We start from the raw sequence: 22,496 nt of genomic DNA, 5'->3' as shown, positions 1-22,496 counted from the left end.
GTGGCGGGCAGACATCCAGGTGGAGACGTCCCGGAGGCAGGAGGAGATGCGAGCCTGAAGGGAGGGGGAGAGGACAGGGGCGGAGATGTAGATCTGCGTGTCATCTGCGTAGAGATGGTAGTCAAAGCCGTGAGAGCGAATGAGTTCACCGAGGGAGTGAGTGTAAATGGAGAACAGAAGAGGGCCAAGAACTGACCCTTGAGGAACTCCAACAGTTAAAGGATGGGAGGGGGAGGAGGCTCCAGCGTAGGAGACCGAGAATGATCGGCCAGAGAGGTAAGAGGAGAACCAGGAGAGGACAGAGTCCGTGAAGCCAAGGTGAGATAAGGTACGGAGGAGGAGGGGATGGTCGACAGTGTCAAAGGCAGCAGAGAGGTCAAGGAGGATCAGAATGGAGTAGGAGCCATTGGATTTGGCAAGAAGGAGGTCATGGGTGACCTTAGAGAGAGCAGTCTCGGTAGAGTGGAGGGGACGGAAGCCAGATTGGAGGGGGTCTAGGAGAGAATGGGAGTTAAGGAATTCTAGGCATCGATTGTAGACGACTCGTTCTAAGATTTTGGAAAGGAAGGGTAGTAGGGAGATAGGACGATAACTGGAGGGGGAAGTGGGGTCAAGAGCGGGCTTTTTTAGGATGGGGGAGACGTGGGCGTGTTTGAAGGCAGAGGGGAAGGAGCCCTTGGAGATTGAGTGGTTAAAAATAGAAGTTAAGGAAGGGAGGAGGGCAGGGGCGATGGTTTTAAGAAGGTGAGAGGGAATGGGGTCCGAGGCGCAGGTGGAGGGGGTGGCACTTGCGAGGAGGGAGGAGATCTCCTCTGAGGATACTGCAGGGAAGGATGGGAAAGTAGGGGAGGAGGTTGTTCGGGGGGAGGGGAGAGGCGGAGGGGTGACTTTGGGGAGCTCAGACCTGATCGTGTTGATTTTCGTGAGGAAATAGGTGGCCAGATCATTAGGGGTGAGAGATGGGGGAGGGGGAGGAACAGGGGGCCTAAGGAGAGAGTTAAAGGTCCGGAACAATCGGCGGGGGTGACGGGCATGGGTGTCGATGAGGGAGGAGAAGAAGCTTTGCCTGGCGGAGGAGAGGGCAGAGTTAAGGCAGGAAAGGATAAATTTGAAGTGTGTGAGGTCGGCTTGGTGCTTGGACTTTCGCCAGCGGCGCTCAGCAGCTCGAGCATAGGAGCGTAGGAGGCGGACGGAGGAGGTGATCCAGGGCTGTGGGTTAGTGGCGCGAGAGCGGCGGAGGGAAAGGGGGGCGAGAGAGTCGAGATGAGTAGTGAGGGTGGAGTTGAGAGCGGAGACCTGATCGTCGAGAGTGGGAAGAGAGGACAGGGCGGCAAGGTGAGGCGAGATGCTATTGGAAAGACGGATGGGATCGAGAGAGCGGAGGTCTCTGTGGGGCAGTAGCGAAGATTTGCAGGGGGAGGGAGTGTGAGAGATGAGGCAGGTGAGAAGGTTATGGTCCGAGAGAGGGATTTCAGAGTTGGTGAGTGAGGAGATAGTGCAGCGGTAGGAGATGACAAGATCGAGGGTGTGACCGAGTCGGTGAGTGGGCGCGGTATGGTGGAGGAGGAGGTCGGCAGAGTCGAGGAGGGACATGCACTTTCCCACGGCTCAGTAGTATTTTTTGGGCCCTTGGGAGAGTTCACTAGAGAAGGTAGACATGATCCCTGACCTCAGAGGGTGCAATCAATGATATTTATTGAGTGCTTCTGTGTGCAGGTTCTTTAGAGAAAGTACAATAAGTAGAATTGGTAGACACGATCCGTGCCCTCAGGGAGCTCACAATCTAGTTCCTCACCATCGCCTCCTACTCTCAAACTTCTCAGGTAAGCAGGAGACATCTTGGTTCCAGCACCCCTTCTTGGTCAAATAAAGCATTGGTTATTATATTGCTTCCAAAATATATATATCAGATCATTCCATGAGATCTAACACATGCTTATAGAGAATTGGAGCTAAGAAGAGATATCAGAAATTTTAACCCAGAAGTTATTGGAAAATGCCAAAACCATGAAAGGGCAGAAAATGTGGCCTAGAAGAAAAGTAGGAACATTTGTGGTATACTGCAGCTCTCAAGTGCAGATATTTTCACTCGTCTTCCCTTGGCAGTCACCCAGACTGTGCGGAACACCCAGTGAAAATAACCCACAAGTGAGGAATAAATTGTCACCACCACTATCAAATGATCAGTCAGTAGTATTTATTGTTTACTGTGTGCAGAGCACTGTACTAAGCACTTGGGAAAGTACAGCACAACAGTTAGTAGATATGATCCCTGTGCACAAGGAGCTTACTTACAGTGAAGGGGGGAGACAGACATGAAAATATTTTGAGGTACACGGCCAACTGTATAGTCGATGCAGAGGGAAGGGCAGATAGGGGAAAATAAGGGCTTAGGGAAGATCTCTTGGAGGAGATATGATTTGATTAGGGTTTTGAAGGTGGGGAGAGTGGTGGTCTGTCAAACATGAAGAAAGAGGAAGTTCCAGGCCTGAGGAAGGATTGGGCTTGGAGTCAGTGGTGGGATAGACAAAACTGAGGTACATAGAAGGTTAGTACTCTCCTACTTTTCTGGATAATCACTGCGCTCTAAGCTGTGTGCTTAGAGTCTTTTTTCACCCTCCCCCCAGGTTTATTTTTGAAAATTGGGGTTTTGGCACTGACTGTATGCATTTCAACTTGGCAACGAAGCCTAATGAAAGGAGCACGGGCCTAGGAGTCAGAGGTCCAGTGTTATAATCCTGATTTAGCCACTTACCTGCTGTGTGCTCTTGGACAAGTCACTTAACTTCTCTGTTCCTCAGTTCCTTCATCTCAAACTGGGGATTCAGTGCCTGTTCTCTCTCCTACTTAAACCGTGAGCCCCATGTGGGATCCAGTTATCTTGCATCTACCCCAGAGCTTAGTACAGTGCTTGGCACATAGTAAGTGCTCAACATATACCACAATTATTACTCATTACTATTAATTGTAGTAGTAATAGTGATGCTAAGCCCATACACTAGATATCTGCTGTTGTTTTTTTGAAGTAGGTGAATGAGTTGTCAATCTACTCTTTCGCTTTTATATTACTTTCCTAGATATTTCATAACATGAACCCAACATTCACCTGGAATGTAGGTATATTGAGCCTGGTGATGAAACATCCAATGGCACTTTGTTTGTGAGAATATCCTTCCAGAAATATGTCTCTCTGGAGAGGAAAAATGATTTTGATTTTTTCCCCAGAGATCCAGGTAAAGCGATAGTAGCAGAATGTTATTATTCAAACTTATCATGTTGCACATCTTTTTCAGCTGGCATTACTGCTGGTGCTAGTGGTACCAAAGTATCTATTTTAGACTTCGGGTTTCTGTGAGCCACTCTGATGCTGAAAGGTGAGATTGCATTTTATTAAACTCATATTGCTGGAGTCTTGAAGTTGGAGGCAGCTGATGAGTCCATTAAAACGTACATCAAGGTAATGCTTGTCAGTAGGGGGCAAAGAGAAAGTGCTACCCTGGATTGTTGAGAAATGGATTTGCAACAAATGGAGCATCTTTCTTACACTGTATTTATAGTTAGTCTTCTTTTGGTCTCTATTCCAGTGGGTTAGTAAATAGAAATGGGGTAGCTCAGCAGTGGAGCTGAATGACCACTTAAGAATCTGGTAGATAATTTAGGCCATGGAACTAGACCTACAATAGCCTGATGACATCTGGACATATAAATTGTATTTCTTTTATTGTTAATCATTCTAGTAGATTATCCATTAGGAGTGATTTCCTCTTTCAGATGTTTGTAGCTTCATACTTTTGGAGTTAGTTGCTTGTCCTCATAGGCAAAATATTCAAACTTGTAATTGTGGCAGTCAGGGTGAGGCTGGCCTGCTGAGATACCGAAAAAAATTGTGGTGGGTTGGTGTGGGCTGCCTTGAGATCCAAGCGGTTCACATAAATTTGTTGACTTCCACTACACCTTCCTAACTGGCTCTGAGCAAAGGATGTGCTTGAAGCCAGACAGAAGTGTAGTACCAGCCTGGTGAAAGTAAAGAACTCCCATTCCTTAACCTCCACTCAACAGCTGTGCTCTGGAAGGATGCAATTTTTAATCCTGCCTTGGCAACCAGAAAACACATGCTTTGTGATAGGGTATTGCATTTACAAATGAGACATTTTTCACTAGTGAATGCAGATTGATTCCATTCCCAAATAGGGAACTTTATTAATCTAAGGTAGCTCCACCTTGAATTCTAAGCATCCCATTACTTTCTCCAATGCAATATTACCTTTGAAAAGTATCTCACTGGAGGTGATTTCCCTTTAAGAGGGAAAGGCTAGTTGGAAAGCCCTCTGTGTAGAACACTAAAGAAGTCTTTTTGCATTTGATGTAAGGAATGCCAAAGAACAATAGCAAATGCCCCTGCCACCCTCTAGTCTCCAGAGGCCATGAAAAGCCCAGTAGCTATAGCGCTACATTAGTAATAAAACTAGTTATAAATAATAAAGATCTATGGATGATGAAAAATGCAGAAAACCTCCTTCCTGGGCCAGATACAATGATGCAGGTGATGCGAGAACAATGCCTGAACTCCATAACGGAATTTGGGGTGGTAAGAAGACATAATAAAGTTTTTTTTTTCTTCTTCAGCACTCTGAGATTGAAATGAATTTGCAGTTCTTTGCCCTAAGGACATGAAGTAAATTTAGCAATTCATCAATAATCACCTTTATTAAGTGTGTACAGTGGGCAAAAACACTAGACCACATGGCTGCGGCTACCTTAGTTCAAGCTGCCACAACTCTCTCAGTATTTTAATTTCCCACTCCTGTGTGGATCAGTGCCTCACTCTCAGGGTTTCAGGGAGGAGCAGGGAAGCTGCCCTGGATATTGGCCTGCCTACATGGATACTAGAGCAATAAGAAATAATAAAGCTATCAGAACAGAGACTTTGAGATTATTATACCAAGAGGAGAAACCATAACTATGCCAGGAACCAGCAATAGCTAAGGTGCCTCAAGGAACTATCTTCATGGAGCAGGAGTGTGTCCTAGTGGATACAGCCCAGACCTGGAAGTCAGGAGGACTGGGGTTCTAATCCCAGCTCTGCCACTTGTCTGCTGTGAGACTTGGGCAAGTCACTTAACTTCTCTGTGCCTCAGGCATCTCATCTGTAAAATAGGAATTAAGATTGTGAGCCCCATGTGGGATATGGACTGTGTCCAATCTGATCAGCTTGTATCTATCCCAGTACTCAGTGTATTGCCTGGCACATGGTAAATACTTAACATGTACCATTAAAAAAAAAATTACACATGGTGCAGGAGGGAACAAACTCTACTGTGCATTGTTTTTTATCAGCCACTAGCATACAAGTGGATAAATCTCTCCATTAACAGTGTCATTTTCGATCATTGAAGAATGGTGAAATGTGTTTTGTATGTCTGTGTGTGAACTTCTGAATAAATCCCATTTGGAAGCTTATTTGTATTAAAACCCAAACCTGCAGCAAATTCTCCTTTCAAATCTATCCTGCCCAGAGGAAACGTCTGATTCAGAACCTCAAAATGAACAAAATCCTAAGTTTATCTGCCTAGGGACATTTTAGTGGCAGAAAGGAAAAATATGAAAAAATATGTGGCTCTCAGAGAACATTGGCTTGCTACTGTTTCTCATTTTGGAGAGAAGAGAGCAGGTGCTCATTTTTCTCAATTGTTTTTGGTTTCACTTCTATTTCCTCCCTAGCGCTCCCTTTTTCTGTTACCTCTTACTTGCCCCTGAAAGCTCCATAATGCTCAAAGCCCATTATTATTGAATCAGATGTGAGCAGAAATATGTCTCTCTCAGGACATAGAAGATCAATGTCCTGTTTTTTTTTCTCAAGCACAGCATGGTCACAGGAATTCTTGAGGATGATGACAGTGGTAGTGGTAGTGATAAGATCAGTCATGGAAGTTATTGGTTGCAAAACATTGTTGCTGATATCATGTTACGATACCTCTAACCATTATACCTGGGAAGTTGCCATGCAGGGGGAACTACAGCAGTCTTCCCGGTGTATTCAACCCAGCCATCCTTCAGACCCACTCCCTCTCACCTCCCCACCCCACCCCCCACCTCTGGGACAGCTGGGAAGTCTGGGTTCCTAAAGGCCTTCCCCCACTAAACCCTCATTTTCCTTACTCCCTCTCCATTCTGCAATTGGATCTGTACCTTTTCAGCACTTGATAATCACCCCATCCTCTACCATCAACACCTATGTACATATCTGTAATTTATTTTAATGTCTGTCTTCCCCTCTAAACTGTAAGCTTCTTGAGGGCAGGGAACAAGTCTACCAACTCTGCTGTAATGTACTCTCCCAAACACTTAGTATGCTGCTCTGCACACAGTAAGCTCTTAATACATACTTTTGATTGACTGACATTTAAAAGTTGTAGTTTTTTTATCCTAGGGTGGTGGTTGTGCCAGAAAAAATCCCAGATGAACATTTCAATTGTCAAAAAACAACTACTCAGTTCTTCTATAATGGTTCTTCTATAATGTGAGGGTTTCAATCTTGCCAAACCCCTCATTAGGGAAAACTGGGATTGTAGAACCCATCAATTCCGGTGCTATGCGTATGCAGCAGGCTGTTTCTTACAGCACTGAAGTGCAATACTTCCAAACATGTCTGCATGCAACATGGCCTAGTGACATAAATGGAATTATTTTTCCCAAATTGTGTGAAGTCATCTGTGTTCCCTACTCTATTGACCAGTTGTTGCAGAGAAATCATGCTTCTAAGGAAATTGAAAGATCAGAGAGCATTTTAGTGAGGCAGCACATTTTTTGAACTGCTTCCTGATTGGTTTGGGGGAAAAAAAAGTACATGATACTGCATTAAAGAGTTGCTTTTTCTTCATATTGTTTTGATAAAGTAAGCTCCACTTACTGTTTCTGAGATTTTACTTCTTATCAGAGGGTGGAAGTGAAAAGGAAAAGTTGATAATGTTTTAGATTCCTTCTCTGTGTGGAATTGAAGCAGCGTGGCTCAGTGGAAAGAGCATGGGCTTTAGAGTTAGAGGTCATGAGTTTGAATCCCAGCTCTGCCACTTGTCAGCTGTGTGACTGTGGACAAGTCACTTAACTTCTCTGTGCCTCAGTTCCCTCATCTGTAAAATGGGGATGAAGACTGTGAGCCCCAGGTGGGACAACCTGATTCCCCTGTGTCTACCCCAGCGCTTAGAACAGTGCTCTGCACATAGTAAACGCTTAACAAATACCAACATTATTATTATTATTAATAAACAGTTGAGGTTCTTTATAACTTGAAAGATTGTGTAGGCATATATTTGGACTTTTTAATGGAAGTACTAAGGCTAGAAACTAGAGCAATTTATAGAAATTGAAAAAGAAAACAAGTTCTTACTGGTCTTCTAATTTACAGCGACTAATCCAGAACATTTAAAAATATCAAATCTCAACCTGTCAGTAAAGAAAATGTTAATGTACCATTTTACAACTGGATAAACTGAGGCCCAGAAATGTTACCCAGCTGCCTAATATTACATAGTACGGCATTGGCAGCAGCTTGTCTATTTGGAGATTATTCTTCTGATGCCAAAAAATGCACTTTGGCTTGAATTATCTGGAGAGTTGAGGCAAATGATTTTTTATTTTTATTTTTTGGAAGAGGGAGTGTAGGAGGCTTGGAGGGACAAAGGATATTTAAAAGGCCACAATTATATGGATGTACGCATAGACCGATGCAAAGTCAGAAATCAAGCCCGTGGTTCGTGCCTCTCACAACAACATTACTATGTGACAGCAGAGACAGCCATTAGAGCTTAAAGCACAGATGATATCCTGTCATTTTTAGCAATGTCAACCCAAACTAGATCTAGACAGTTTTGCTTTGTACATTTATTCTGAGACAGAATGCCAGCGTTTGCCATCTTTATGCATAAACGTTTCATTCATTCAATAGTATTTCAATAGTATTTATTGAGCGCTTACTATGTGCAGAGCACTGTACTAAGCACTTGGGATGAACAAGTCGGCAACAGATAGAGACAGTCCCTGCCATTTGACGGGCTTACAGTCTAATCGGGGGAGACGGACAGACGAGAACAATGGCAATAAACAGCGTCAAGGGGAAGAACATCTCGTAAAAACAATGGCAACTAAATAGAATCAAGGCGATGTACAATTCATTAACAAAATAAATAGGGTAACGAAAATATATACAGTTGAGCGGACGAGTACAGTGCTGTGGGGATGGGAAGGGAGAGGTGGAGGAGCAGAGGGAAAAGGGGAAAATGAGGCTTTAGCTGCGGAGAGGTAAAGGGGGGATGGCAGAGGGAGTAGAGGGGGAAGAGGAGCTCAGTCTGGGAACGCCTCTTGGAGGAGGTGATTTTTAAGTAGGGTTTTGAAGAGGGAAAGAGAATCAGTTTGGTGGAGGTGAGGAGGGAGGGCGTTCCAGGACCGCGGGAGGACGTGACCCAGGGGTCGACGGCGGGATAGGCGAGACCGAGGGACGGTGAGGAGGTGGGCGGCAGAGGAGCGGAGCGTGTGGGGTGGGCGGTAGAAAGAGAGAAGGGAGGAGAGGTAGGAAGGGGCAAGGTGATGGAGAGCCTTGAAGCCTAGAGTGAGGAGTTTTTGTTTGGAGCGGAGGTCGATAGGCAACCACTGGAGTTGTTTAAGAAGGGGAGTGACATGCCCAGATCGTTTCTGCAGGAAGATGAGCCGGGCAGCGGAGTGAAGAATAGACCGGAGCGGGGCGAGAGAGGAGGAAGGGAGGTCAGAGAGAAGGCTGACACAGTAGTCTAGCCGGGATATAACGAGAGCCCGTAACAGTAAGGTAGCCGTTTGGGTGGAGAGGAAAGGGCGGATCTTGGCGATATTGTAGAGGTGAAACCGGCAGGTCTTGGTAACGGATAGGATGTGTGGGGTGAACGAGAGGGACGAGTCAAGGATGACACCGAGATTGCGGGCCTGAGAGATGGGAAGGATGGTCGTGCCATCGACGGTGATAGAGAAGTCTGGGAGAGGACCGGGTTTGGGAGGGAAGATGAGGAGCTCAGTCTTGCTCATGTTGAGTTTTAGGTGGCGGGCCGACATCCAGGTGGAGACGTCCCGGAGGCAGGAGGAGATGCGAGCCCGAAGGAAGGGGGAGAGGACAGGGGCAGAGATGTAGATCTGCGTGTCATCTGCGTAGAGATGGTAGTCAAAGCCGTGAGATCGGATGAGTTCACTGAGGGAGTGAGTGTAAAACCGAGGGAGTGAGTGTACAAATCATGTTTGTCTTTTTCTTATGCTAATGGATCTATTTTGACATTAATGCCGACTTCGAGCCTAGGAGTAATTCAAACGTAACACAGCTTTAAGCTTTATTGTAAGCCACATTATTTTTGTAATGGTATGTCTCTGGAGGATAGATTCCTCAAAGAATTGATTGAAGGCAGAAAAATCTTAGTTACAAATTGTCACCTAAATTTAGAAATGAGAGCGATGCACTTGATGAACAAATAAATCCACAGCATACCAGAATCAAAGATGAATTCAAATCATTATCAGAAAATCAAGGATTGAATGGGACTTAAAACCAATTAAGCTATTTTCAACTGTACTACTGAAATGATTTGGATATTTTAATTTCTTCACTTTTCTTTTTTTTAGTAAAATGTTCACTGACTCTTTTATGGTAGTTGTTAAGCACTTACTATGTGCCAGGTGCTGTGCTAAATGCTGGGGTAGATAATAGCTAATCAGGATGGACACAGTCCATGACCCACATGGATCTCACAGAATTAATTCCCATTTTACAGATGAGGTAACTGAGGCTGAGAGATGTTAAGTGACTTGCCCAAAGTCACATATCAGACAAGTGGCAGAGCCGGGATTAGAATCAAAGTCCTTCAGACTCCCAGGCAAGTGCTCTATCCACTAGGACATGACTGAGATTCACAGTTGCTATTTAACCCATTAAATTTTGCCTGTATTTCACCCAGGTTAGGTGAAATGGATGTGTTAAAGTATCAGTAATAATCATTATGAAAATAAAATAGGCATTAAATTATTGCTAATCTGCTTTCAAAGTAACACCAAATATTAATGATATGGAAAAGGATATGGTTGTGTTATTTTATCTAGGGTGAACCGATGATATTTTAGTACAGTCAGTTCTAGACATAAAACATTTTAAATTACTCTGTATATAAATTTACATCTGTTTCAGCTTTTCAGTGCATCACTTTTGACTTCTCAACGAGAGAAGCAGCATGGCTTAGTGGAAAGAGCACAGGGCTTGGGAGTCAGAAGTCGTGGCTTTGAATCCCGGCTCCGCCACTTGTCTGCTATGTGACCTTGGACAAGTCACTTAACTTCTTTGGGCCTCAGTTACCTCATCTGTAAAAATGGGGATTAAAAAATGTGAGCCCTAGGTGGGACAATCCGCTTACCCTGTATCTACCCCAGCACTTAAAACAGGGCTCAGCACATAGTAAGCACTTAACAAATACCATTATTATTATTATTAGTAGTAGTAGTAGCAGTAGTAGTAGTCTCTTTCATAGCACCAGCTCCACAGGTACAGTGGTGGGGCACTGGAGGGTATGGAGACAATGGGAAAATGGGAAAATCATTTTGAAAGGACAGGAAGGGGAAGAATGTTTCAAAAGAGAGCAGAGGTGTGTAGAGCTGGAGAGGCCGGGAGCCTGGGAGTGGATTACCCAAAAATCTACCCTTTAACTACGGTGGGTTGGTCATAGGAAGAGAATGAAGACTACCCAAACAGCTGCTGTATGGAGAACTGAAATTAGGAAAGCAAAAACAAGGAGGACAGAAGCAAAGTTTTAAGGATACAGTAAAACAAAGCCTCAGACAATTCTGCATCCCAGCTGAAAGCTGGAATTAGTTGCTGAGATTGGGCCACTGTGGTGCACTGCCATCGAGAAAGGAGTGGGTCCTTTTGAGCAAAAACTTCATAAAGAAACAAGAGACAAGAAGGCAAAATGGCCTTTCCACTCCCACATTGACTCAAAAGATGAATTTCACCATCAGTTGTGTCTTCATTGACTACGAAGGACAAATATATATGCCTGATCACCAAGTGGAGACATCAGAGGGAAAACATGTCCGTTCTCTTTTTGATGAAGTAAATGTGGCTTACCCTACCGTGGAATATCTCATAGCTCAGTAGAAATACATTAATATAGCTCTGATACTCATTTGTAATTGAGTACATAATTTAGTAAAAATAGGTTTAGAAGACAAGGTCCCATTTATCACATTGTTCTTATTCTACAATATTTCACAGGTTTCAGGACCCAATTTTACCATACATCCAAGCACTGCAGTTAGAAAACATTAAATAAACACAGAATTACTCTCAAAGGTCCATGGCAAAATTCCTAGCCTTTTCCTTTTGATCTTCTACTCTGTCCTATTTTCCTTCCTATTTATTCACTTCTTCCTCTATTCCCACCCCTGCCTTCCATTGAATAGGAGTTATTTGATACCTTGATATTTTTTTTTTACTATCTTTTGTGTGATAAATTTAAGTGATAAAAATGTTTTTCATTTTATTATAGTAGGTGATTAGTAATTGTAATGGTAATAGTAGCATTGCAGTATGGCCTAATGGAAAGAGCACAGGACTGGGAATCAGAAGACCTGAGTTCTAAATCCCGGCTCTAACCACTTGCCTGCTGGGTGACCTTGAGCATAGCATTTATCTTCTCTGAATTTCGGTTTCCTCATCTGTAAAATACCTGTTCTCTCCCTTACATTGTGGGCCCCATTTGGGACAGGAATTGCATCTGATTGCATTGGCACATAGTAAGCGCTCAACAAATATCACAATTATTGTAGTTACCCTCTTGGTAATTATATTGGGCACTATTGGCCACTTTGAAAGTACAGAATAAAAAAGTGACATGTTCCCTGCCCAAAAAGAGCTTACATTCTAATGGGACTATGATGAGACAAAATGTATAACTTGACATGACCCTTGTGACTAACAGTGACTTGGTTAGAAATCTATGAAAATGTCACATGGGGCACAATAATTATTATAATAATAATGGTTTTTAAGGTTGTTTTTAAGCACTTATTATGTGCCAAGCACTGTACTAAGCACTGGGGTAGATACAAGAAAATCAGGCCAGACGCAGTTCCTGTCCCACATAGCACAGTCTAGTTAGGAGGGAGAGCATGCATTCAAACCCTATTTTACAGCTGAGAAAACTGAGACACAGAGAGACCTAAGGTCACACCATAGGTATGCAATCAATATTATCAACTCACTGAATTCCTTAATTTTTGGGCTGTAAGAAGCAAGGAAAGACTGTGTACCCTTTACTGGCCTGGGGCATAAGAGTTTTTTTAATCTTTCTGAATACCTTAAAGTCTGCTGAAAACCAATCTCTAACAGAAAACTAGAAAACCAGTCTTCACTATTTGTTCGCATTTTTTTTCACTCAGATATACTTGGGGAATGGGAAGTATTGATGCCAATTATACCATATATCCAAGAATCAGGTCTAGCAGGGAGTACCCAACAAATTGAGTAAAGTCCTTCCTGAAGCAGAGTCGATCACATTAGGAGATAACCTGACAAGGTCTCCGATTGAAGGTGGGTTGAAGTCGTTGGCTAATTAGATTTGCAGAGATTTTATGAAAAAGCTGTATATTTAGGAAGGACTTAAACATTATAGATGACTTCTATAATGCAGTGCTCTGCACACCGTTGATTGATTGATTGATTCTACATTAGGGATTGAAGACCAAATTTTCCACAAGGAATCAGTAGAGAAACAGCACAGCTTAGTAGAAAGAGCACAGGCTTGGGAGTCAGAGGATGTGGGTTCTAATTACGGCTCCGCCACTTGTCTGCTGTGTGACCTTGGGCAAGCCACTTAACTTCTCTGTGCCTCAGTTACCTCATCTGTAAAATGGGGATTAAGACTAAGAGTCCCACATGGGACAACCTGATTACCTTGTATCTACCCCAGTGCTTAGACCAATTCTTGGCACATAATAAGTGTTTAACAAATACCATAATTCTTATTATTATTATTATTATTAATCGATCAATATGTCCACTTATTGTCCATTTACTGTGTGAAGCATACTGTATTGAAACACTGAGAGTAGAATACTGTAGAGTTGGTAGAAGCAATCCCTGCCCTCAAGGATCTTACAGTCAAGTGGGGAAGACAGACGTTAAAAAAAAGTACAAATAGGGGAAATGGCAGTGAAGGATATCTACGTAAGTGCTGTGGGGCCGGTACAGGATGAGTATTAAAGTGCAAAAGAAGTGCAGACCCAAGTGCATGGGTGATGCAGAAGGAAGGGTAAAAAGGATGGGTAAATAAGAGTTGATTCAGGGAAGAGTTCTTGAAGTCTTCCAAATCCTGTCCTCATCCAGATTTTTCCATCACTGTAGATAACACCACCACCCTCTCTGTCTCACAAGCCCATAACCTTGGCACTATTCTCAACTCATCTCTTTCATTCAACCTGCATATTGAATCTGTCACCAAATCCTGTTCTGCCTTCACAGTATTTCTAAAACCTGCCCTTTCTTCTCCATCCAATCTGCTACCATGCTGATTCAAGCACTTTCCATATCCCACCTTGGTTTTCTGCATCAGCCTCCATGCTGAGCTCCCTATTTCCTGTCACTCCCCATTCCGGACCATACTTTACTCTGCTGCCAAAATGATTTTTCAAAGCAACATATTCAGTCCACATCACCCCACTCCTCAAGAACCTCCAGTGTTTCCCATCCATTTCTGCATCAAACAGATATTCCTTACTGGCTTTAAGCTCACCCACTCCTATCTTACCTCACTGATCTCCTTCTACAGTTTAGCCTACATGCTTTGCTTCTCTAACACAAACTTACACACTGTACCACAATCTTTTCTGTCTTCATAATAACAATAATGGCATTTGTTAAGGGCTCACTATGTGCCAAGCACTGTTCTAAGCACTGGGGTAGATACAAGGTAATCAGGTTGTCCCATATGGGGCTCACAGTCTTAATCCCCATTTTCCAGATGAGGTAACTGAGGCACAGTGAAGTTAAGTGACTTGCCCAAGGGCACACAGCAGACAAGTGGCAGAGCTGGGATTAGAACCCGAATCCTCCAACTCACGATTAATGAAGCATTACAGCACTATAGTCCAGCGAATAGATCATGGGCCTGGGCGTCAGAATAACCTAGCTTCTAATCCCAGCTCTGCCACTTTGCTGTGTGACCTTGAGAAAGTCACTCCACTGTGTCTCAGTAACCTTGTTTGTAAACTGGGGATTAAGACTGTGAGCCCCATGTGGGATAGGGATTGTGTCCAACCTGATTAGCTCCTATCTACCCCAGTGCTTGACACATAGTAAGCGTTTAACAAGTACCATCATCATCATCAGCACAAACAAGTGGATAAAATAGGCTCAAAGTATCGACGGTGATGGAGGAGTCTGTGAGCAGGCAGGAGCAAGTCGGGAGCAGGGACTCTTGGCAGTGGGAGGAAAGGTAGCCGTTACCATAGTGTTTTTCTAAGCAGTGATGGAAAAATCTGAGGCCATGTGGGACCAGTTTATGCCCCCGCCCCCAGCATGCACAGAGCACGCCAGGAGCAGGCAGCCTCAGTCTCAGGAGGGAAGGCAATAGTTACTGTGGTGCTTTTCTCAGTGGCGATGGAAGAGTCCAAGGGCATGCAGGGGCAGATTATATTCTTGTCCCAGTGCATGGCCAAGAGTGGGGGAGACTGCTAATGGACAGTAACCCCTCTCCTACCTATTACTGATCAGGCTGATCTGATGATGATGATGATGGTATTTGTTAAGTGCTTACTATGTGTCAAGTGCTTGTCTAAGCACCCAGCACAGTTCTAAGCTATTGCCATGGTCTCCCAACAGTCCACTGCTATTTTAACATCCAGTCATTTTGTCTTTAAATCATATGTCCTGTCATCCTGGCTCTCAGTTCACTGTGCTGTAGTTATTTGGGTATTCTGCTCTCATCCATTCCCCTCATGTATCCTGTCCATTGAATCTGTTTTGCTGTGAGCGTTGTCTCAATGCTGGTGAGCTGACTACATTCCAGGACTTGGTTGTTGGTAAGCTTTATAAACCTTTAACTTGGTAAGGAGTGAGAAGCCCTGTTGTCATCATCCTTGGTCTCTCAGTCTGCTGAGAATGATGCTGGCCTTTTAAATTCGGTTTTTAATGATATAGAGTCAGCACCAACTGATTGCAAAATATTTTGCCAAGGGCTTGGGAGAGTAGAACAGAATCCAGGCAGAAATTCCCTACTGTCAAGGCACTGACAATCATGAAGGAAAAACAGACAAAATTATTTACCAAGAGTGGGAACAGGAAGAAGAACAAAGATATAACTGTTTGAAGTAGAAGAACGTCAGGGTGAAATAGGTAAACAAATAGTCGAATGAACAAATTAATTCACACATGCATAAATACAGAGGACAAGAATAAAAACCGTAAAGGCTAACAGTGGCACTGGGGTTGATGCAGTGAATTAATTTGTGAATCAATCCAGGAAGGCTTTGTGGAGGTGAGATTTTTTAGGACGTCACATGAAGACAGAGTCTGTAAGAAAAGGGTATTCCCTTGTAGGAAGAACATTGTGAGTGAGATGTCAGAAGCAGGAGATCTGAGTAAGAGAAAGTTAGAAAGTGAGTTTAAGAAATGTTTTCTGTATTTTTGTCTATGCGGATTTCATTGGCTAGCATAGTGTATGTAGGCAAATTTACTGATAACATGAAGGTCTGTGTTTTAAAAAAAAAAAAAGCCCTCGGTTGCGGGTGTAAGGTTTCCTGCATGTAGGCAGATAAATAACTTCGGTTGTCTTCAGAATTTTCGGTCCAGTGTGCTGAGACGAATCTGCCAAGTGATTCATCGTCATTTGCAGATCTCCCTGTTCCTGTGCCTCTAGAGCACTGTCATCTGCGTAGAGCAGATCCCGAACTGGAGTCTCAAAGACTTTTGCTGATGTTCTTAGCCTGTTGAGCTGAAAGAGTGTCCCGGAGGCTCAGAAGCATATTATGATGCCAGCTTCCGAATCCCTCATTGCAGTTTCCAGCATGGGTGGTGCTGATAATGACAGTTGGAAAGGAGTGACAGATGTAATCAGGAGAGAATGCTGTGGAGGAAGCTCAGATTATAGAAAGTTTTAATGCAACCTTTAATGGCTAATGTCCTATCATCAGTTTCCTTTTCTTGTACCGGGCATAGAGATACTCATATCTTTTTTTCAGGCAGAGCTTATTAAGGCTAATAAACTTCAGGAATAAAGAAAAGCACAGAGGAGTTTAAACTCAGTCATGTTCATTCAAAAAAAAGAAAAAAAAAAGCCCATGTGCCATATCATATTCCCTGTGTTTAGAATAAACAGATGTACCTCTAATTCACACTGCAAAAGCATTTCTTTGGTGAAATGGAACTGTCCCTGTAGGGTCTGGATTCAGCAAGCCTGAGCTCCCCAAAGATTAAACCTGTAAAGAATATAAATGTCATACAAAGCAAAAGGGAAAAATGATACTGCAGTATATATACTTCTACAGAACACCTAGAAAGAGCTGCAGAGAAGACCTGACACAGACTAGTCAGATGATAACGGCGTACTGTCAGTGTATGCAAAACATCCAGTTTAATTATATTCTGTATATAGTGATTTATGTCATTGCCTGTTGTAACGCTCGTGGCGGCTGTGGGGCGGGCGGGAGGGTGGTAGATTTGAGTGCTACTTTGAAACCTGTTTTTAAGAGGTTCAACACACTTGATCAGGGAACAACATTGATTTCCTCATCAAAATCTATGTCCAGATAGCCAGTTAAAGATGTGTGTGGCTCTCACAGTGTGCGTCTTTGATTCATGTGCTAATTATGTAGGTCCTTTGGGGAAAACAGCGGCGAAGCAGTGTACTCCCTGATTAATGCTAGTGAAGAGACATGCGGCGCTCAGTGGATAGCAGTTAGGTTTCTCTAGTCCCAGCTGAGAATATGGTTCCATTATCTCCCAGCTGCATAGACAATCCATAAGGGCCTGTTCTGCCTGGTTGAGCAGGGTAGTGGAAGCAGTGACTTGCTGAGAGCTGAAATCTTTGTTTGATTTGCTGTAACGTGTAAAGAGAAACTGGGACATTTTACTTTACAGTTCTGTAAGTACCAGTTTTTCTTACATAGCTGCATGTGAATGTGACTTTGCGGGCTGCATTTGATTTTCTGTTCCATTGCTCTTTGTTGAATCTAGCTGGTGAGACAGAAATAATCTGTTTCAAACTTGCAATTTGGGTTGACTTTTTATATATATAATTGATTTATTTGAGTAAATAAGCTATCTTTCAAAATGCTTTTGTAGAAGTTAAAGATCTATTCTTTTGGAGTAGCATTGTGCTTGGCACACTTAGTGTATATATGTATGCCTCCTACTATCCCTCTGGCCATAGAAAATGATAAAATAAGTGAAAATAAATGGCATTTTACAGAGATGACTGTAAATACACATTATCCATTAGCATAAAGAAAATCCATGCTGATATTTCAGGAATGTTTGTAATAGGTACTGGTTTACAGCCTCTCTAGAAAGGTAATCCAAGGGGAATTCAGAAATGAGGGGGGAAAAAAGTTTAGCCTTTTACTAAGTTTTCAGCTATGGGAAACTTTTGAAACTTTTTTTAGTTCCAGATACACATTATCTGTTCATTTCACTTATCCTGATTAAATTCTTTTAGACTGTAAAATGACACTGGATTTGTAAGAGAGAGATAATCGGTATATTTCATGTACGCTAATTTCTTCTGCTAGCCTCACTTTCTGAGGAATGATATAAATAAGAGAAACTATATGTCCCTTTATCTTTTTAAGCTAGAATGCAATATATCATGCTAATATCAGTTATTCATCCTAAAATGCATTCATCTTAAAAAATTGATATTGTCATTTGATATAGTTAATAGTCCTTGCACAGTGACTTTCCAATGATGAGTGTCCCAGTGAAATTAAAGATTAATATCATTGTCTACTGGGATAGATGGGTTCCTTTTATAGCTTGGGGTTTCTTTAACCTAAAAATAACCATTTAGTGTTCTATTTTGAAATTTCACTTTCAATTTTAAAACCACAACCTACCTCAGACCCCTTGATTCAATGATCAGAGCTAGTTTGGATCCGAGTTAATGTGAAAATCCAGAAGAGCTGTAAACCTTGAACTAGATGCTGTAGAGTAGAAAGTACAGTACTTACAGGAGTGCAAATACAATTGTACTGAATGGGTAATAAGCCTCAAAGCGGAGGAAAAACCACAGCCTGTGAAGTATGAAAGTGTCTCACTGGTAAGGGCAGAGTATATCCTCATTAGATTTGGTTGAGGGAAACGATGCAAGGAAGGGAAGAATTACAATAGATGATTACCTACAGTGGCTGGCACAGATTTTTTCAGAGCTTGAGATTTGGAAGGAAAACAATGAAAAAGCATAATATTTGAAAAGAACAAAGTGAAAGATTACCCCATACCTGTACTAAAGGAAGTGTTCTAAGCATATAGTGGAAGTTGTGTAGAAATACCTATTTCTATGGAAAGATTAGGTGTGATTTTATTATGTTTGGTCGGCGGACATCAGTAAGTTCCTTTTTGTTTAATCAGCTTCCTGTTCATTTTTCCTTAAAGGATAAGAAAGTATTGTACATTGTACCACTTTACCAAACAAAGACGCCATCAGTGAATGATAGTTGTAGTAAAGGGTTATAAGTATCATAATATAATTCTCAGTGTTTCTATAATGAGTATAAGCAGATGCAGCATGGAATGTGATATTGTGCTAATATGTAGCACATTAGCTGAAACTGGTGTACTTAGTTAAATTCCAATAAGCTTTTACAAATGTTCACATTTTATACCAAATGCTTTATACTTGGTATAATGGGAGTTATCTTTAGTTAATTTTCACATGTGTGCCACTAGACCTCATTTGCATACTTATCCCACATCAGCAAATGACTTTCTTGGCAATGTCTGACCTTTACAAAGAAATAGGGTTTGATTTTGCATTGTATTAAAATTCTGAGTGATTTTTTCCCATTGGGGCCCCCACTACGATGAGCCACAAAGCTTTTTAAGACGTTTTGTGACTCTACTATTGTGATGAAGTATTGGCTGGAATAGCTCTATCTGTGAAAAATGGTTGTCAGATCATTGAACTACAGTTCATAAAGTCAGTATAGAGTGTGCCCTCTAGCTAGAACACCATATCTAGTGACAATAGATCTAGTTTAAAGATGTGCATTACATAAAAAAAATGATGTGCATTACAAAAAAGAAACAGTTCTTTGATTTGACATTAGAATCAGTTTTTGTAAAGCTCACAGAAGGAAGCAGAGACACTGAAAAATGCTGTTTGAATAGTATTTAAAATCCACAGAACGTGTGTGTGTGTGTATGTATGAGAGAGAGGAGAGAGAATAGCATCTATTTAGGCTATTTTAAAAAGTTTGACTACCTGCTGCTATAGGCTTACACAGTCATCCAGGTCTATTAGCAAGGCTTGAAGCGGTGGGGAGCACCATATCACTGTAACTTGTTTACATCCATAACTGGCCCATAAAGCAGAAGCAGCGTGGCTCAGTGGAAAGAGCATAGGCTTGGGAGTCAGAGGTCATGGGTTCTAATCCTGGCTGTACCACTTGCCAGCTCTGTGATTTGGGGCAAGTCACTTCTGCTCTGTGCTTCAGTTACCTCATCTGTAAAATGGGGATGAAGACTGAGAGTCCCACGTGGGATAACCTGATCACCTTGTATTTCTCCCCCCCCGCCCCCGCCCAGTGCTTAGAACACAGCTTGGCACATAGTAAGTGCTTAAAAAATGCCATCATTATTATAAAGAGAACTGTAGAAGAATAGCACTTTGAGCAATCTAAGGTGTTCACCATTGATGGAATGGTTGCCTCTACCATATCCCTGGCAAATGCACAAATGCTGTAAACCCCTTTTGGCCAGGGATTGTGTCTACCAACTCTCCCAAGTGCTCAGTACGGTGGCCATCACACAGTAAGCTCTCAATAAATACAACTGATTGTATAGTGGATAAGGAAACTTTATTCTAGGGCAGTATTTCAGATTATTATAGGCACACCAGTTAATTGGTATTAGGTATGGAAGAAGAAATGTATCTCCATAGATGGAACCCCATAAGCCTTTTTGCTTTGCTTTGTATAATGTTGGTATTTGTTAAACGCTTACTATGTGCAGAGCACTGTTCTAAGCAGTGGGGGAGATACAGGGTAATCAGGTTGTCCCATGTGAGGCTCACAGTCTTCATCCCCATTTTACAGATGAGGTAACTGAGGCACAGAGAAGTTAAGTGATTTTCCCACAGTCACACAGCTGACAGGTGGCAGAGCGGGGATTCGAACCCATGATCTCTGACTCCCAAGTCCGGGCTCTTTCCACTGAGCCACGCTGCTTCCCTGTCAATGACAAGTGTAGAATGAAACAAATGAATGTCACCATTTCCATTACGCACAAATCAAATGTGAATTTTGCTGTTAGTAATGCAGAAATAAAAGTAAAATCTTTATAAAATCAAGTACAATTGGGTGTATGTACACATTTACACAGACATATGCTGTTTACGTTTTTACAGCTAGTAGCAGATGTACATGCTTCATGTTTTCAGTACTTGGTTAATGGATGGTTTCTTGTTCAGCCCCTTCGATGTTTTCTCAGGTTTTATTGGTGATATTCAAGAGGACTCTGGCTGCACTGCCTTGTATAAGTCTCTCTCTGTGTGTGTGTGTGTGTATGCATTTTATATGTGATATTTTGTACAAATTAAATTTCCTGGGCCTTTGTTAATGGGGGAGGTGAAAAACACCCAGTTGGTGTTGTACATTCCAAGGGTCAGATGAAATGATCAATTTAACTAAAGAAAGATAATAGGAGAAAGGAACTGCACCCCACCCCTACCAACCCCCCCAGTTCTTTCATCACACTATTGTTCAGAATTTCTTGGTTCCATCCTCCCGCACCTCTGCCTCTCACCCTCCCTCAATTTCACAGCCAAACCCAGATCCCAAAGTCAAGATTACCAATTTAAAAAATCACAGTATATAAGTATATTTTAACATATCATACCCTTCCAAGATATCTTGGGACTAAGCAGATAGGGAAATAATGTGGCTTCCTAAAACTTTAATTGAAAACTTACAGAAGGCTCCATCTCTTGAAAACCAAACACAAAGGACCGAGACAAAACCATGTCGCACTACTAATTTTGCCAAAAGGTCATGAATATTGTTGCTCGGGGTTAAAATCAAGGCCCATGTATTCCTTTTTGAATGTTTGCCCATGCTGACTTTCATTTCCACTTGACTCATTTATTTCACCAAATGCTGAGATTAGAAAAGCTCTGATAAATAAATGGCGTGGTGCCGGGCTATGCCAGTTTCTCACCTGGGAAGTAGCAGACTGCCTTCTGAGCTAGGAGTAAACATGGGAAAAGGCGAGAGGAAGGGATGTAACTTTCTGTGGTAGTTTTGTCAGTTTAATTCTTGGGGATTTGCCTCATGGTACTGCCTCTCAGGAGAAAATCCACAGAGAAAACCCCAGAGAACCTACTTTAAATTTACGAGTGAACTATGGCAAGCCATATCTGACGAATTGTCAGGGATCCTGCTGACAGCGGTGTTTAATGTTCTAGCTTGGTTACAAAGCATGTGAGCTAGAAATACTAAACCCAGAAAAAAGTTGACTCAGATTTTGAAGCTGCAAACTGAAACACAGATTCACTGTAATAGCCCCGTAAGTATTGGTTCTTATAGGACTTGACCACCATGTTGCATGAACCACATGCCTGCTTGTGGTGAAATTTTTAAAAGTGCAGCTTTTGAATAACAGAAATAGAATAAATAATTACAATTTACTGTAGTACACTAAACTGCTGACATCTTTAATTTTTCTAATGTACTGTGCTATGGAGTGCATGATGGACAGTGTGATAGCTTGATGAGAGTCTAATTGACTGCGAAAGGACATATCTTCCAGCTAAAGAGCAGGATATCTTTGCCTTAAGTACTGGGGATAATGTTTTGAAAGATTTAAAAATGATCATTTTGTGGTCTCTAAGTCACGGTCTTTAGTTTGTTCTAAACATGCACTCTTAGGGGAAAATGGAATATCAAGTTTACTATCTCAGGATTAAAGATTGCTAATATTGTTCCTGATTAAAGTTGTGGCCTTTATGGATATTGACTCATTTCAGGATGTGATTTGTGTTGATTGTAAAACAAAATTTCCAAATATTATAAATTTGGTTGGGAATCACAGTTTAAGGCCATGTGAATAATTTATAAAGAAATATAATAATGTGAAAGGAGCTCTTTGTTTCTGTCTTACATCCTTATTTTAGTCCTTTGAAAAAAAGTATTTTAATGCAAAAAAACCCAGAGATTTTTTTGACAATTTAAATCCATACCTATAATATTAGCTAGTGACTTCAGGAGCTTTACGTATTTGATTT

The 22,496-nt window shown here is 42.0% G+C and overlaps 1 protein-coding gene across 4 annotated transcripts in view; it reads left to right on the top strand.

The window, feature by feature from the left end:
• The window catches only part of CNTN4 (contactin 4), an 893,626-nt gene that overhangs the window by 396,750 nt on the left and 474,380 nt on the right, over window positions 1–22,496 (top strand). The window contains exon 1 of one of the 4 annotated variants that reach the window (XM_029051522.1): window positions 17,031–17,141. The exons of the other annotated variants lie outside the window; for them this stretch is intronic. The gene's annotated coding sequence lies outside the window, so the exon portion shown is untranslated. Of the gene's footprint in view, window positions 1–17,030; window positions 17,142–22,496 lie in introns of those variants that run through there. 4 annotated transcript variants of the gene reach the window in all.

The sequence above is a fragment of the Ornithorhynchus anatinus genome, chromosome X1 (genome assembly GCF_004115215.2).
Source record: "Ornithorhynchus anatinus isolate Pmale09 chromosome X1, mOrnAna1.pri.v4, whole genome shotgun sequence".
In the NCBI taxonomy this organism is placed as follows: Eukaryota; Metazoa; Chordata; class Mammalia; order Monotremata; family Ornithorhynchidae; genus Ornithorhynchus; species Ornithorhynchus anatinus.
This window is presented reverse-complemented; position numbering and strand designations above follow the sequence as displayed.